The 17,684-nt window shown below is 45.2% G+C and overlaps 1 pseudogene; it reads left to right on the top strand.

Moving 5' to 3' along the window:
- Window positions 1-3,505: 3,505 nt before the first annotated feature.
- Window positions 3,506-15,018, top strand: LOC108386494 (probable ATP-dependent RNA helicase DDX4 pseudogene; annotated as a pseudogene).
- The last annotated feature ends 2,666 nt before the right edge of the window (window positions 15,019-17,684 follow it).

Below are 17,684 nucleotides of genomic sequence, written 5' to 3'. Positions count from 1 at the left end.
TCATTTCTACTCTTGCTTTAATGAATTCCTTTCTTACCTACACTCTTCCGACCTGCTCATTCTTTCTTGTTCAGAGTCAAGAACCCTCCTTTGTCCAGGCTGAGGTTTCACCTGACGCACTGGGAGAGACCTCCCAGATGCAGCTGCCAGGCAATATGGGCATAGGCCTTAGTGAGGGGGCCAGGCTGAGGGTCAGATTTGGGCTCAGGAAGAGAGGGGCCTATGATGGAGACAACCTTTCACTTATGACCGGCATTTGCTTAGTGCTTTTCCATGCATGGCTTCATTTGCTCATATCCACAGATGGGTGAGCCCCACATGGCAGGCTGCAACCAAGGGGCCGAGCTCAGCTCCTGGACCAAGCACAGGCTCCAGAACACCAGGTAAGGGGCAAACCCAAGTCGGGAGTGTCAATCTCTTTTCTACCTCACAATACTGCTTATGATTCGAGACAACATACACGGATTTATATTCAATAACAGTAAATCATTATTTATTATATTCAATAACAGTAAATCATTGTTTACTATATTCAATAACAGTAAATCATTATTTATTTATTTTATTTTTTATTTTTTGAGAGGGCATCTCTCATATTTATTGATCAGATGGTTGTTAACAACAATAAAATTCTGTATAGGGGACTCAATCAATGCTCAATGTACAATCATTAATCCACCCCAAGCCTAATTCTCGTCAGTCTCCAATCTTCTGAAGCATAACGAACAAGTTCTTACATGGTGAACAAGTTCTTACATAGTGAATAAGTTCTTACATGGTGAACAGTACAAGGGCAGTCATCACAGAAACTTCCAGTTTTGATCACACATTATGAACTATAATCAGGTCAAATATGAATATTTGTTTGATTTTTATACTTGATTTATATGTGAATCCCACATTTCTCCCTTATTATTATTATTATTATTATTATTATTATTATTATTATTATTTTAAATGCTGAAGTGGTAGGTAGATGCAAGACAAAGGTAGAAAACATAGTTTAGTGCTGTAAGAGAGCAATTGTAGATGATCAGGTGCGTGCCTGTAGACTAAGTTAATCCAAGCTAGACAAGGGCAATAAAACATCCATGGATGCAGAAGATTTCTCTCAAAACGGGGGGGTGAGGTTCTAAGCCTCACCTCTGTTGATCCCCAATTTCTCACCTGATGGCCCCCTGCGACTGTGCCTGTCTTAGGTTGTTCCTCCCTTGAGGAATCTTACCCGTCTCTGGCTAACCAGTCATCTTCCAGGGCCATACAGGGAAATGTAAAGTTGGTAAGTGAGAGAGAGGCAATATTGTTTGAAAAGGGTAGCCTTTTACTTCTTTGCAGATTCATGCCCCATGGCTTTTATGCCCAGTATTTGTCTTGAGGTATCTTTACCACTTGGAAGAACTATGATACTCGGTAAATTCGATATGAGGCACGAATTCTATTTAAGGGTTGTAATTAGGAAGGAAGAAGAAAAGCTATAGGAGTAGCAGACAGAAGATAACATGGGAAGATTGATTATTTCTTTGACATATCTTCTTGTAGAGTGACTTAAGCATGTATAGGTTTTAAACTACTAATTAAATTGTGCACACACATTAACATAATAGGAATACAGTTACATAACCAAAGCAGACCTATAGTTACCAGCCATCTCCAGAGAAACCAAGAAAACCAGTTAGGCACGCCATTTGTGAAAACTTATCTATGATATGGTGGATGTTGTCCAAGTGAACTTGAACAGTCTGAGAGAAATCAGACAAATTAAAACAACCCATTCCTGGGAACTGTTCACATCCCATATGTTCTTTTAACAGTAGATAGTCTGTAGTCGTAAGATTTTGGAGCGCTGCAACCTGCACTTCTCCTAATTCTTGGTTGAGTTCCAACAGTATAGATCCAGTCAAATTTGTTGTTTTACTGTATGCACAGGCCAGCTTAGATATCTCCTTCTTCATTCCAATGAAGAAGGAACCGGTGGGATGAATGCAGCTACAACTGCAGCATCGTCTGGATCTTTGTTGAGGTTTTTTTGATGATCATCTTCTGGCATGACTCTTCCAGAGAGTGCTAATGTTGGAAGTTCTTCTTCATATCGTATCTTAGTTCATTTTCTGGGTAGACAAATCAGACTTTGATCCTCTGTATAAACACAAACAGACCCTTTGCCCACACTTTGATATGCCCTTTATACCATTGTGTAGAACTCATTGGAGGTCACCACACAGGAACTGCTTTTTTTTTTTAAGAGAAAGGAATATTATCAGAAAAATGTACCTCCATAGCTGATCATCTGACACCCTTTAAATGATCAAAATTAAGGATATTTAAAGCATGCATTAATCATTGATTTACAGTTAGTTTTATCCTATCAGGGAATAATCCCCCTTTTCTTTCTTTTTTTTTTGTTATCATTAATCTACACTTACATGAAGAATATTATGTTTACTAGGCTCTCCCCTATACCAGGTCCCCCCTATAAACCCCTTCACAGTCACTGTCCATCAGCATAGCAAGATCTTGTAGAATCACTACTTGTCTTCTCTGTGTTGTACAGCCCTCCCCTTTCTCCCCCCATTATGCTAATCTTAATACCCCCCTTCTTCTTCCCCCCCTTATCCCTCCCTACCCACCCATCCTCCCCAGTCCCTTTCCCTTTGGTACCTGTTAGTCCGTTCTTGGGTTCTGTGATTCCGCTGCTGTTTTGTTCCTTCAGTTTTTCCTTTGTTCTTATACTCCACAGATGGGTGAAATCATTTGGTATTTCTCTTTCTCTGCTTGGCTTATTTCACTGAGCATAATACCCTCCAGCTCCATCCATGTTGCTGCAAATGGGAGGATTTGCCCTCTTCTTATGGCTGAGTAGTATTCCATTGTGTATATGTACCACATCTTCTTTATCCATTCATCTACCAATGGACATTTAGGTTGCTTCCAATTCTTGGCTATTGTAAATAGTGCTGCGATAAACATAGGGGTGCATCTGTCTTTCTCAAACTTGATTGCTGCATTCTTAGGGTAAATTCCTAGGAGTGGAATTCCTGGGTCAAATGGTAAGTCTGTTTTGAGCATTTTGATGAATCTCCATACAGCTTTCCACAATGGTTGAACTAATTTACATTCCCACCAGCAGTGTTAGGAGGGTTCCCCTTTCTCCACAGCCTCGCCAACATTTGTTGTTTGTCATTTGGATAGCAGCCATCCTTACTGGTGTAAGGTGATACCTCACTGTAGTTTTAATTTGCATTTCTCTGATAATTAGCGATGTGAAGCATCTTTTCATGTGTCTGTTGGCCATCTGTATTTCTTTTTTGGAGAACTGTCCAGTTCCTCTGCCCATTTTTTAATTGTTTAATTTTTTAATTATTTAGGTGTGTGAGCTCTTTATATATTTTTAAATCATTATTTATTATATTCAATAACAGTAAATCATTATTATATTCAATAACAGTAAACCATTATTTATTATATTCAGTAACAGTAAATCATTATTTATTATTTCCATGCAGGGATGCCTCAAGCTGGAGGAAGCACGAGCAGAGCTCAGGGCCAGCCCCTGATTTCAGGTGCACAAGCTCCCAAACCCTCCCCAAGAGGCAGCTCCTGTTCGCCTCCCCAAGTGCTCTGCGGATGCAAACTGTGAACATCCCTCGCAGCCAAGCAGTTTTTCCTCAGAGCCACATTCAAAGTCTCCTTTTTTATAAGTTGCTTCAGGTTTTCACAGGTACAAGCCAGTTGTCAACCTGCAATATGAGCCACCTCTGCAAACTTGGGGAACAGCAGTGTTCTTGACCCAACACAAGCCTCCTACTTCCTGGCTTTGGCTTATGTGCTTCCCACCATGGTCAATGCTGCAAAGGAGGTCAATACTTCCTTCCAAAGCCCAACGCCTGGGCTTCCGAGCATGAAGGGAAGGGTCATCATTCTGGCACTGGAGCCTGAGTGCTCCAGCCCAGGGAGCCTAGCCATTAGCCATATGCCAACTCCCCTTGTCAAACAGACATTCTGATTTGTGTACGGACACAGTTCCCAGCCACCCTACCAGCTGCCGCTGTAACCTGAGCCCTCCTTTCATTCCAGGGACCCCTTGATAAAATGAGTAAATGACTTCATAAAGAAATAAGAAAGCTGTTGCCAGAGAACAAGCCGCAGAAAGAACTGGAAGCCACAATGGGAGATGCAGACCGGGAAGCAGAAATTATCAAATCTTCTATGTATTCTCATGTTCCTGTATTTAAGAAGGATACATATTCTTCTGGAGCAAATGGAGACACTTCTAACAGGACTCCAGCTTCATCACCAGAAATGGATGATGGACCTTCTCAAAGAGATCATTTCATGAGAAGGAGATTTGCCTCTGGGAGGAGTTCGGGAAACAGATGCTGGCACGTTTAATAAGAGAGAGAATACATCCACAACGGGTGGTTTTGGAGTTGGAAAGAGTTTTGGAAACAGAGGCTTTTCAAATAACGAATTTGAAGAAGCTTATCGTTTTGCTTTCTGGAGAGTTCTGGGCTATTTAAAAATTGCTGGTCCGTATATTCTAGTACATTTCTTTGCTGACACTGGTCATGATGACACTTACCAAAGCAGAGGTAACAGAGGAAGTCGACGAGGACCAAAAGTAACCTATATACCACCTCCTCCATCTGAGGATGAGGACTCCGTCTTTGCACATTATCAACCAGGGAGAAACTTTGGCAAATACAATTGTATTCTTGTAGAGGTATCCGAACCCAATGCACCACCACCAATTCTGACTTTTAAAGAAGCTAATCTCTGTCAGACACTGAATAACAACATTGCTAAAGCTTGTTATACTAAGCTTACTCCTGTGTAGAAATACAGTATTCCTATTATCCTAGCAGGACGAGATTTGATAGCTTGTGCACAAACAGGGTCTGGAAAGACTGCAGCATTTCTCTTGCCAATTTTGGCTCATATCATGAGTGCTGGAGTAACTGCCAGTCGTTTTAAAGAGCTGCAGGAACCCGAGTGCATTATTGTAGCACCAACTCGAGAATTAATCAAGCAGATCTATTTGGAAGCCAGAAAATTTTCTTTTGGGACTTGTGTAAGAGCTGTTGCTATATATGGGGGAACCCAGTTTGGGCATTCAGTCCGTCAGATAGTGCAAGGCTGTAATATATTGTGTGCTACTCCTGGAAGACTGATGGATATCATAGGCAAAGAAAAGATTGGTCTCAGACAAGTCAGATACATAGTTTTGGATGAAGCTGATTGCATGCTGGATATGGGCTTTGGACCAGAAATGATAAAGTTAATTTCCTGCCCAGCAATGCCACCAAAGGAGCAGCGTCAAACCGTTATGTTTAGTGCAACATTTCCAGGAGAAATTCAGAGGTTGGCTCGGAAGTCTTTGAAGCAGAATTACTTGTTGGTTGTGGTTGGACAAGTGGGTGGAGCATGTAGAGATGTTCAGCAGATCATTCTCCCAGTTGGCCAGTACTCAAAAAGAGAGAAACTTGTTGGAATTCTACTAACCACAGGTGATGAGAGAACCATGGTTTTTGTTGAAACTAAGAGCAGATTTTATTGCCAGTTTTCTTTGTCAAGAGAAAATATTAACAACAAGTATTCATGGTGACTGGCAGCAGTGAGAGAGAGAGCAGAGTCTACGGGATTTTCGCTGTGGAAAGTGCCCGGTTCTTGTTGCTACCTCAGTAGCGGGCAGAGGGCTGGATATTGAAAATGTTCAACATGTTATCAATTTTGATCTTCCTTCTACCATTGAGGAGTATGTCCATCAAATTGGACGTACTGGTTGCTGTGAAAATACTAGCAGAGCTATTTCCTTTTTTGATCCTGAATCAGATAACCATTTGGCACAGCCTCTGGTGAAAGTATTGTCAGATGCTCAACAGGATGTTCCTGCATGGTTGGAAGAAATTGCCTGTAGTACACGTTCCGAGCCCCAGTGGTAGTACAAGAGGAAATGTGTTTGCATCAGTTGATAATAGAAAGAATTACCAGGGCAAGGGCACTTTCAACACAACAGGGTTTTCTTCGTACAAGCTCCCAATCCAGTAGGTGATGAGTCATGGGATTAAAGCTGAAACAGCCTTCAAGTTTGTGGCACAGTTTTGATGCAGAGAAGACAATAGTTTTGATTTTTGAGCTTTTAACAGAACTGTGAAACCTGACACTTGTATCTCGTCCTTCTGTTCTTACTCCCACCCTTAAAGAAATATATATCCTGACTAGTTATGTGAAAAGCTGAAAGTTACAGCGTTGCAGTTACTGATATAAATGGTGTTACCCGGAAAGATTAAAGCATTATAGATGTCTTGCTTATTTCTAAAGTATTCTTCAGAGGTTTTAGACATGTTTCATGTCTAAATGCTAAGTCTTAGTATAGCGTTTATGGATCCTATTACAAGCAATAGCATATACACATTTTTGGTTAAAAATTATTAGGTCTCATTTTTACTCAAAAGGAAACCTTAAAGCTAGATAGACTGTTTCACTAAAATATGGTAACGTGATTGTCATGAAGCAGTGAAAGACATAAGCCTGTTAAGACAATTTTGATTCTAGATCATCTGATATGTGATAAAAATGGTGAAATGTTTGCTATGTGAGCTCTGTACTCAATGATACAACAAATGCTTGTTTTCATAAAATGTAGACTTTCCTTGAAAATAAAGGATGAAACACTCTTAAAAAAAAAAGAAATAAGAAAGCTGATAACATAACCCATGTGAAGGCATCCTCAGGGAGCCCTTAGAAGCAAAGCCGCTGTCCCCGCTCCGGGTTTGGTCGCCCAGAGTTTACGTGCACCCTTGGGGATACAAAGGTTTAGCAAGGGGGGCAGAGGTGGGAGACTGCTTTCCTCACACCCACTTTCCAAGGATTCCTCTCTCTACTACTGCGCTTCTTCAAAAGGAATCTGGAGAGGAGGGATTCCCCTTCTGCCTCGTGAGTGAGCCCAAAGAGCGCCTCTGGGCTTACGTGCTTTAGGAAGGTAAGACTGCTTTCCTCATCAGGAGCGAGCCTGAGTTCACCGGTGGGTTTGAGTCCCAAGGACTAGGTTAGGTTTGTGGCTGACATTCTCCACAAATTTAAGAAGTTCTTTTCAGGTTAAAGGCTTTGAATAGAATACATTTAAACCAAGTCTACAATATACCATATACCAGAAAATATATTCTTTATAATTATTTGAACTCACAATAAAAATATGTAGACGTTAACTTACAAACACATTCTCAGGCTTTGAAAACTTTTAAAAGTGTGAGAGTGACCCTCAGAGGCCCCTGCCAGGGGGCAGTCAGACACCAGCCACGGCTGGCTGGCTTCCTAATCTGGGTCAGAGGGAGGCACCAGGAGCTTCAGAAGCCAGAGAGAGGATCTAGAGATTTCGCTCTCACCTGGGGGTGCTCCTAGCATGTGGGGGGAGAAGCTGCAATACTGCTCAGCATCCTGCGGGCCACAGGACAACCCCCCACCCAAGGGATCATCTGGCCCAAGGTGTCAACCATGCTGGGAATGAGCCCTGACCCTGAGGGTCACTTTTATTCACTACTCATCTATTTAATATATCATGTTTAGTTACATAAAAAGCTATTTAGGAAATAGAATTAAATTTAAACTAAAATGAATTTTGAGAAAAGGCAGTTCAATACTAAAGTCCTGGTGAAGATGTACAGAGTAGTACCTTCATTAGACTTGATGCTGCCAGCTTTCTAATGCCCAGGGAGAGAAAGTGGGTGGTATTAGGGGGCGTTGGGCTGAGGGAATAGTGTGCTGTCCCCTACACTGCCCTGGGGCTGAGAGGCCAGCCACAAGGCTGTTTTTACTTGAAAAAGCTTGTTGCTTCAAGGAAAACAAATGACAATATTTGTTGCCAATTATAAAGTTGGAGTTTTCAAGTGAAAATCTTGGAAAGCTGGTATCTGCCATGGGTACTTGAAAACTTACTAATATTTAAGAGTTTTCTGATGAGGTCAGTGTGATATTAATGAAGATTCTTTGCTATCACACAATGAAACATGCCAACATTGAAGAAATCTGCATATGACTCAGTAACCATCATTTTCTGAATGACAGGTGCATGATGCTGCTGCCCTACACAGCGTAGGTAACAGTGCTGCTGTGCCAAACCACCACGACATGATGGCTTATGCAACACGACCTGTTCTTGCAGTTCTGTAGGTCCAAAGAGAGACATGGGTCTCCCTGGGCTAAGATCAAGGTGTCGCATGGGCTGTATTCCATTCTGGAGGTGCCAGGGGACAGTCCGCTCCCCTGCATCTTTCAGTCTCTCGAGACCCCCACATTCCTCGGCTGGTGGAATCCTTCCATCTTCAAAGCCAGCAATGGTGGGCTGAGTCCTTTTCATGTTGCGTCTCTCTCTTTTCTTGTTACATCTCCCTCTCCATGTCCCTAACAGTCACATTGGCAAACATCACTTTTCCACAGAAGATGGGATATGCCCAGGTTCACAGAAATAGGTGCAGGTGCCTTTCAGGACCATTATTCGGGCTAGTACATGTGGACAAAAGATCACTCCAAATTCCAGAGCAATGGATTCTAAGGTAACAGAGTACAAAAAGCTCATTGATACAATTTCAGATTCTACATTGCAGGTAATCTTTTACAAATTTTAGAGTTTTGTTTTTGAATCTTAAAGGCTATAAAAATTCTCTCTCCCATTTCCAACTATGTATCTTTGAGGAGCTGGATTTTCTTTATAAACTTTAACCAAGCAACCTGTTACAACAGACTGAACCCAGAAGAAACAACTATAATCATCTGATTTTTCTCCCATTAAACCAGACATTAAGGAGATGTGCAAAAAGGTAAAAATAATGCCATCTTCTCATTAAATCATTTTTGTTTTAGAAAATGTAGTAATTTTATTTTTAAAAATAGGCTATTTATGTTACTATATAATGGGCTTATTATTTATAAATCAATAAAAATTTTAAATGTTCTTGGTTTTAATTTTCAATGAGATAAATATTCAGTGAGTTAAATATAACACATTTAAATAAAAGTTCTCTGGAATCCTCATTTTAAGGGCATCAGGGATTTTGAGACCCAAAAGTTTGAGAATAAAGTAACTGCTGGGTGGCCTGTGAAAGGCTGTCTAGGATGACATTGGGAGGACCTGTAAGTATCTTTTTACATTATTTCCAAGTTTTAAGTAACATTTCTCACATCTTCTCTACAACTACTATGGGGTAAGAGGAAGAAGAGTCTATGTGGACTCAGGACCCAGGGCTCACCCACTGACAAGCTGCCTCCTTTAACACCTGCTGAACTGCTTGGTCCTCAGACGTGGGCATACACACCTGCTCTGTCCACCTACAGTGTTGTTAGAACTAAATACGATAATTTAAGGAAACTGCTTTCTAATCCAGAAATTGTTTTATAAGTCTAAGTTGGAATGTTTTAGGCATATAAAGGCATATAAGATATCTGCTTTTGGCTGAGTGGATGAACTGGACTAAAACAGTCAATTAGCAAGTGCCTTTTGCACACCTGCCTAGCCACAGCACAGCAGTGACCTGCAAGAATTATAAGACACAGCTCTGTCCAGAGTTTATAATTATGAGTTAAAGAGTGGTGAGATCAGTATCTCAGAGCATATTTTCAGTGGCTTCTGCCTGCAGAGAAATGATCAGATAAGGAACTGGAAAGGTTAGATGGAGGAGGTCAAGTTTCAAGAAAAAGATGAAACATGAGCTGTGTTTTGATGAATGGATAGGATTTCTTTTTCATTGAGGTATAATGGACATATAACATTATATTAATTTCAGGTACAACATAATGATTCCATATTTGTATGTATTGTGAAGTGACCACCAGAATAAGTCTAGTGGACATCCATCCACACGCATAGTTGTAATTTCTTTTCTTGTGATGAGGACTTTGGAGATCTACCCTCTTAGCAACTTCCAAACATACAGCCCCCTGTTATTAACTGTAGGCCCAGGCTGCACATTTTCAGTGGGTGGGATCTGAAGCACAGTGGAAGCAGCAGCTCCCAGCAGGGATGCTAAAGTGAAATGCTAGCACTTCAGTGGGAACAGCTCAGCACTGATGGGGAGAAAGCATGGCCTCTGGTCTTCTGGGTCCACGTCCATGGCTGCCTTTCTACTGGGTGCGCTGCTGGGCTCCCCTCCCACTGCTGGTCTAGTGGGAAGCACTCTTCACTCTCCCCCAGGAGACCATGTTTAACTTTTTTCCCTGCTGCTTTTGATGTACTTACAACATGAAGACATGTACAGAGGGTTGGTATTAATGATGAGCAGTGACTCCCCCACACAGCTTCTTAAGATAGTGATGAATCTGTTTACTGTAAGCTAGTTAAGACAAGTCATGAGTCATTAGCTTAATCTGGTGCAGGTAAACCATGTCATGCTTTAATCAGCTTCCCAGGCCCAAATCAGCCCCAAGGCAAAGGGCAAATTAATGACTACATATGTTTTAAAGAAGGAGCAAGGTAGCATTTAGGCTAGAGTCCCTTTTTAAATCTGTGGCCACATAAATGCTTGAGAGTTAAGGGAGATGCAAATATATCAAAATAAGAAAAAAAATCACAAAATCTGAAAGACCTTTCAACCTAAATTTGAATCAGAAACATCAGCATGAATTCATGGTGTGTTTTCTTTAAAACAAACAGAAACCAAACACGTGGACAAACCAAACTAATTTCTAGTTCCATCCACTGGACAGGCCTGTGTCTAACCCTATGGCAATAAGTGCAGGACTCTGGTTTCCGGAAACAAATCTTCACAGAAAGAACCCAGGATTCCTGCTACCAAAATAAGGCAGGAGGAGCAACATGGATATTAACTGACATGGAATCTGAAGAAAACATATTTCAATACAAAAAGAAACATGTTTTAATGAGAAAAGGGAAATTTTTAAAAGAAAACCTAAAGCTATAGCACCAAACAGCCCTAAAGCAAAATACACAGAAACTCAGCGGGTATCATTAAGCCAGGGTGCACGCTGTTGGCGCGGACCAGACCAGCAGGTCAGGCTGTCTCCCTCTGATGCCAGCCATGATCACATCAGGTGTCTGCAGGCCCATCTGTCCCTGCTAGGTTTCCTTCTTGCTCCTCCAGCAGTTTAGCTTCTGTCGATGATTATCGCTCAGACTTGTCATTTTACTTTGGGAGGCAAAATGGTAATATCGTAATACTCTTACCCTTCATTCTTTAGCTGGAATTTTACAGAGGAGAACTTTGCTCATCAAATATTTGATCAACCTGAGGTGCCCTCCCTATAGGAAGGGAAGAATAGTCGAGTGATGCTTACTCGGTATTCCTAAGTATTCAGTCATGAGCTGGCTCCTTTGTGGTCCCTAAGGATGACTGATGAGGGTGTGTGTGTGTGTGTGTGTGTGTGTGTGTGTGCATGCGCACGCATGCGGGCTGGGGGAGAGGGGTTGGGTATCACTAAGCATTCATGGATTTCAATATATTTGGTATGTTTCAATCCATTGCAGTTACTCTGTTTGCTGCTCAAAAACCATTCCGTTTTGCTGTTTGGAGCCCCTCAAAGTCCAGTTCTGGGGCCTGATGTGGCCCCAGCAGGGTTGCACAGCCACCGTCCTTTCTGATGGGACACGTGTTCATCCCAGGATCCCCTTGAGCATTTCCTTCTCCAGCATGGAGGCAGCCATTTCCCCAGGAGCCCTGGTTCCTTGAAGTGAAAATTCACATTAGAGACTACAGTCCTGGCATGGGGCTGAGCTGGTTGCTCACTGCTCTGATAGAGCTCAGGAATAATGCTTTCTCTTTGGCTGGTCTTATTTTTCTTTTTACAGAAAATATATCATGGGTTCATATGGATATTTACCATCCAGACTTAGTTAGCATGACAGAACTTTTCATTGTTAATTTCTTTAATTTTGTTTCTGCATTGTCTTTCTCTCATACTTAAAACATCCCTGGTAGCATTCCCATCAGTCCTTACTTGGTCCGTGTACTTTGTGTATTTGGTTCCACAGTAACAGCCCTGTGTACTTACTTACTAAGAGGAGGAACCTGGAAGCAGTTGAGGGGCTTTGCAGCCCCTTTGCCTTCAGATGCATCTCACTAAGGCCACATTAGGTCACGTGTATTATTTCAAGTCCCTGTGTTTTAAAGTTACGTGAAGTAATTCTCCCTTTGGTGAAGCAACTACCCAATATGCAGTTACATCCATTTCTTCCACTTTGCTTTCATTTACGAGGGTTGCCTTTTTAAGAACTAAACTGTATTTCATAACTATATTAAACTTCTTACACCGTTCCAGTAAAATGCACAAGCCAGTTGCTCTCAGAGAATTCTTGCTTCCATCCTTGTCCCCTGGGTTGCTTCCCTCCACTGATAAAACTTGTTCCAGTTGCTCAGGCTGTGGAACAAGGAACCCCAAACTCTGTGGTGTGCACAAACACTTATCACACCCACTGGTTCTGTGGGTCACTGGTATGGACAGGCCACAGCAGGCTGCCTCAGCTGCCTCATGGTGTCGGGGCCTCAGCAGGAGGCATCCGAGGTCGGTGCTCGGGTCAGCGGCTGGTGGTGGCTGCCAGCTCCGAAAGTTCCCTTCCTGGTGGGCCTTTCCAAGTGGGACTTTCCATGTGCGACTCTGGGCTGACTGGTGCTGCCCCACAGCCCACGGCCGGCCTCCTCACCGTGAGCACCATAAGGCTGAGAGAGAAGGCTGTGGGGGCCATGGGGCCCAAAAGCCACCCAGCGTCCCTTGTGTGGCCTTCGCCTGGCAGGGGATCAGCAGTCCCATGCAGGTTCATAGGCAGGAGGGGCCTCATATGCTGCCGGAGCAGAGCAAGGTTCTGGAGGAGTCTCTGGCCTGGAAAAAATGGCAAGGCCACTTTTGGAAAATACAAAGAGCCACACGCCAGTGGGGTTTGGTTTGTCGTTCGCTATGAAATGCCGAGAGGAGAGGAAAGGGAGAAGCTGTCACAGCGTTCCATGATGCCGTGGATTTGGGAGGAGACTCAGAAAGCAGGACAGTGGTGGCGGGAGGTAGGCAGGCCCCCTGAGAAGGCGGCAGGACACGAGCAGTTAGCTCAGGACTGAGCTGTGACCTGGGGAAGGCCCACAGTGCTCCATTTGATTTTGGGGAAAGACGGAGCTTATTCCTGTTTGAATGAGATTTTTTTAATTGGCTTGTAGACACTTCTATATAAAGGATCGTTATCATGGGGCTTAATTCAAAGCAAACCCAAGCTTCTCTCTGCATGGCAGCCTCCTATATAATGTACAGGTTGCCCCCATCCATCTCACTCGGGGGATGTCTTTCTAGGGAGAAGGTGGGGTGAGTGGAATGAATGCAGTGTGCCAGGCCCTCTCCTCATGCCCATGAGCACCTCCCAAAACCTTGTGTGAACTTGTCTGAGGGCACATAGTAGGTATGAAGCAGCTTTATACCACTCCATGGCTGGGTGTAGAGCTAGCGCTCTTAACCGTGTGTTTGGGCATTAGCTATTTTTACTTACATTAGCTACTAAAACTATTAATCAGAGCTAAACATTAACTGTTGCCGTGATCTTCACCTATTATTGGTACTGCAGAAGTGTTCTCTGAAGGCAGCAGCTCAGCGGTGTAGTAGAAGTCTGCAATAGCTTGCTTATTTTTTTTTTAAGGTAAGTGACTGTTAAAAAAAGTCCAAGTAAGCAGTCTATACTCACATCCATGTAGGAGTATATATGAATGTGTGTGTGGGGTGTGCACACATGTACCTGTGTAGGACTGATCACTTTTTTCTTTTCCTTTTTTCATATACTTTTATGAGAACAGTTAGAAATACTAAAAGTAATAGACTTTTTTTAGGTAAAATTTGGTGATGACTCCTTGGCCTTGAGCTCTCAACTTTGTCATCAAGAATAAAAGTAATACATTCCTTTATTTCACCTTTCAGAATATCATGCCATTTCATTCGATTCAGTGTTATTTATTCTCTGTTCCAAGAAAGTTTCTTCCTTGTGGTTCCAACTGTTAAAGTAACATCTTGAAGAAAAAATATACTGTGAGAAACACTTGATTGGTCCTTCTCCGTTCCTTTCCTATCCCAGTTTTGTCATTGCTGTGTCTCAGAACAAAACGGTTCCACAAAACGGGTCCCACGGTGCCGGGCTGACGTGGCCGAGATACTGGTGCTCGGAGCAGAGGAAGGCCAGAGAGGACACCCAGGAAGTATCTCAATCCTCGGTACATAAATACCATAGAATACAAAGGGGTGTTTAAGGGAAGATCCCGCAGTGACAGAGCTACTTAGACCCTGAGAACCCCAAATGGACACAACAGAAGCTGGGGACAAAGTCACTCCTGTTGGGTGGTAACACATGAGGTCTAGAACCAACCCCTGAGGTCAGGCCTGGGGCTCAGGCTGCATCTCTGGGGCTCCCACAGGACTGTGCTGTCCTGTCTCCTGGCAGAGGCTCCAGAGGCTCTATAACGGGGGAAAGCAGCACCGAGCCCCAACAAATACCAGGCACGGGGGCCTCCTGCTGAGCTGCAGCTGACGTTCTCCCCTTTAGACTCAAGGCACCCTGTTAAGAGGACTGCTTTCCTCCTTTACGAAGGAGGAAGGCAAGGCTCAGAGAAGCAAGGCCGCTCACCAAGTTTGCACAGAACAAGTGGGAAACCTGAACTCACCTGCTGCTGGAGGACATGCCCCTGAGCACTGCGCGTCCCCTGCTCCCTAATGAGACTGCGTGGCTCTTGGCACTCATTTGCCCTGAGCCTTCCCTGGAGGGCCAGGGGACAGCTGTGTGGTTGGAAGACACCCAGTAAACGTGGCCTGTAACTCAGCCAGAATCCGCCCTTGGCTCCGGCTGGCCAGGCCAGAGCCCTGCAAGTTCCCTGAGCCTGTTGAAGGGCCCCCACCCATAAGATGGTGAACTCACCCCTCGCCCCCCCTAATCCCAGCACCTAGCCAATAGCCACCAGCCCCATAGAAGTGACACCTCAATCAGCTCATGCCCCTTCCTATATAACCCAGCACCTTTCCCTAATAAAGCGGAATTCTCTGGTGAATTGCTGCTGTGTGTCACTCTTTTCCTTTCATTGGTGCCAAAACCCAGGAGACGGGACACCCCAACTGGGCCCCGTCTTCCCCCTGACACCAGCAGCAGCTTGCCCTCATCCTCTTTTTCCAGTGCTGGCTCCTCACACTCACCAATCCTCTCTGGCCTTTAGGTAAGTTTTCCCCCAGAGCGGGCCGCTCTCCCCCAGCTATCGCAGCACCATTGACTGTGATCGTCCGGCAAGGCCCTAACGCTCGGGGACGAGGAGAGAACTCTCCCCACCTTAGGCCTTCACGGCTGCAGCGGACCCTCAGGCCCCTCCTCCAACAGCCATAAATCCCCGCCTCAGGCCTTCACAGCTACGGTGGACCCTCAGGCCCCCCCTCCAACAGCCATAAATGAGGTGACTCCTTTGCTCTCCCCGCCTTAGGCCTTTATGGCTGCGGCGGACCCTCAGGCCCCTCCTCCAACAGCCATAAATCCCCACCTCAGGCCTTCACGGCTGCAGCAGACCCTCAGGCCCCTCCTCCAACAACCATAAACGAGGTGACTCCTTTGCGGATGAGAATGCTCCCTTTTCCCCCTTCCTCCTTCCATTCCGTCTGCTGAAATCCATCCCGTCCACCGAAAATTCCTAGTACTAGGTACCTCGTGACTCCGGCACTCTGCCTTCTTAGAGAAGTCTGGGTGACGACCCACACTTCCTAAGAAATTCCGACTCATATACGAGTTTCACAGACCACCAAGGATCATCGGGGACGCCCTTTGTCTCCTTGCAGTCTGCTCCCAGTCTGAGGATCTCCTTTCATCTTCCCCTGCTTGTCTCCTTCTCTGTCCTTTAGCCATGGGAGCCTCCTCATCCCTCCCTAAAGATTCACCTCTTGAATGCCGGCTCAAGTATCTAGCCACCCTCTCCCTGACACCTGATCAAAAAGCAAAACTTCCTCATAAATACTGCTCCCAAGATTGGCCGACATAGCCCCTAGACAATAACAACCAATGGCCCACAGGGGGAAGTCTTGATCCTAACATCACTTGCGATCTCTTTAACTACTGCCAGCGCCTGAAAAAATGGAAGGAGATTCCCTATATCGGAGCTTTCCATCTCCCTCGCCGCTGCCTCCTCCTTCCCCCCTCTCCCCAAGTTCTCCTAGCCTGCAAGCCATCTCCCCGGCAGAAGCCTCCCGTTAGCCTGCAAGCCATCTCCCCGGCAGAAGCCTCCCGTTCACTCCCTTCCCCCTCCTCCTCCCACCCCCCTCGTTGCCGCTGCCTCCTCCTCCCCCCAAGTTCTCCTAGCCTGTAAGCCGTCTCTCCCGCAGAAGCCTCCCGCCCACCCCCTTCCCCTCCTCTCCTACAACAGCCCCTCCCCCTTCCTCCACCACCACCACCGCCTCCGTGGCCACTGCCTCCACCCCCGCAGAAGCCTCCTGTTCACTCCCTTCCCCTTCTTCTCCTACAATAGCCCTTCTCCCTTCCTCCCCCACCATCTCCTCCCCCATGTCACCCCCTCTGCCTTCGTCCCCCTCACCTGCCCCTCCCCCACAGATTGAGCCTGAGCCTTTCAGCCCCCCTTTAACTAGGTCCCAGGGGCCTCCTCCATCTTTGCCCTCATCACCCGTTTCTCCCCCACAGACTGAGCCAGAACCCTTCAGTCCCCCTCAGACTCGGTCCCGAGGGCCTCCCAAAATTATCGACCCCCTCTGGGAGGTAGCAGGATTCGAATGCATCCTGCGCGTTCACGTCCCTTTCTCCTTAGGAGATTTAGCCTAACTTGAGAAACGCCTACGTTCCTTTTCCACTGATCCCACGACATATATCAGGGAGTTTCAATTGACCCTCCAGTCATACAGCCTCACACATCATGACATTTTCACGCTCCTGGCCAATACCCTCCTTCCTGAAGAGCATAGATGAGTTTGGGACTTCGCCCAAACTCACGCTACCGAAACCCACAGGACTGACCCCACCTACCCCCCTGGCCCCACCGCTGTCCCCGAACAAGACCCACACTGGGATTATAACACTGCCATGTGTCTCTGCTCTCGATATATTTTCGCCTCCTGCCTAATAGCAGGTCTGAAAAAGGCAGCTCGTAAAGTAGTCAATTTTCAAAAGCTCCAAGACATAATTCAAAGGAGGGAAGAAAGTCCCTCCAGGTTCTTAGACAGACTCACTCAAGCCCTATTATAGTATACCAGCCTGGACCCAGAAACGCCTGATGGAAGACATGTCCTTATGACATACTTCCTAGCTCAAAGCTACTCTGACATTAAAGCTAAACTCAAAAAGTTAGAACAGGGCCCCGCTACCCCACAGACTGAGATCCTAACAGTGGCCTTTAAAGTCTTCCATAACCGGGAGGAGGAGAAAGAACGCCGTAAACAAGAGGCTGATCAGGCCAATTTCCAAGTGTTGGCCCAGCTGATAAAACCACAACCTGTGCACCCTTCTACAAACAAGCACCCCCCCAAGAGCTTGTTTCAAGTGCAGAAAAGAACAACATTGGTCAAGGGCATGTCCCTCCCCCAGATCTCCTACCACCCCATGCCCCAGATGCCACAAAAAGGGCCACTGGGGGTCTGATTGCCCAGCCACCCGAAGGGGAGGCTGGATGAACAACCCCCATCCTAAGCCCACCGTAGTGGGGTTGGCAGAAGAAGATTGATGGGGCCCGGGGGCCTCT

The sequence above is a fragment of the Manis javanica genome, chromosome 13, assembly GCF_040802235.1.
Source record: "Manis javanica isolate MJ-LG chromosome 13, MJ_LKY, whole genome shotgun sequence".
NCBI classification, from domain to species: Eukaryota; Metazoa; Chordata; class Mammalia; order Pholidota; family Manidae; genus Manis; species Manis javanica.
Note: the sequence above shows the minus strand (reverse complement) of the source record. Positions and strands in the feature narration are given on the sequence as shown.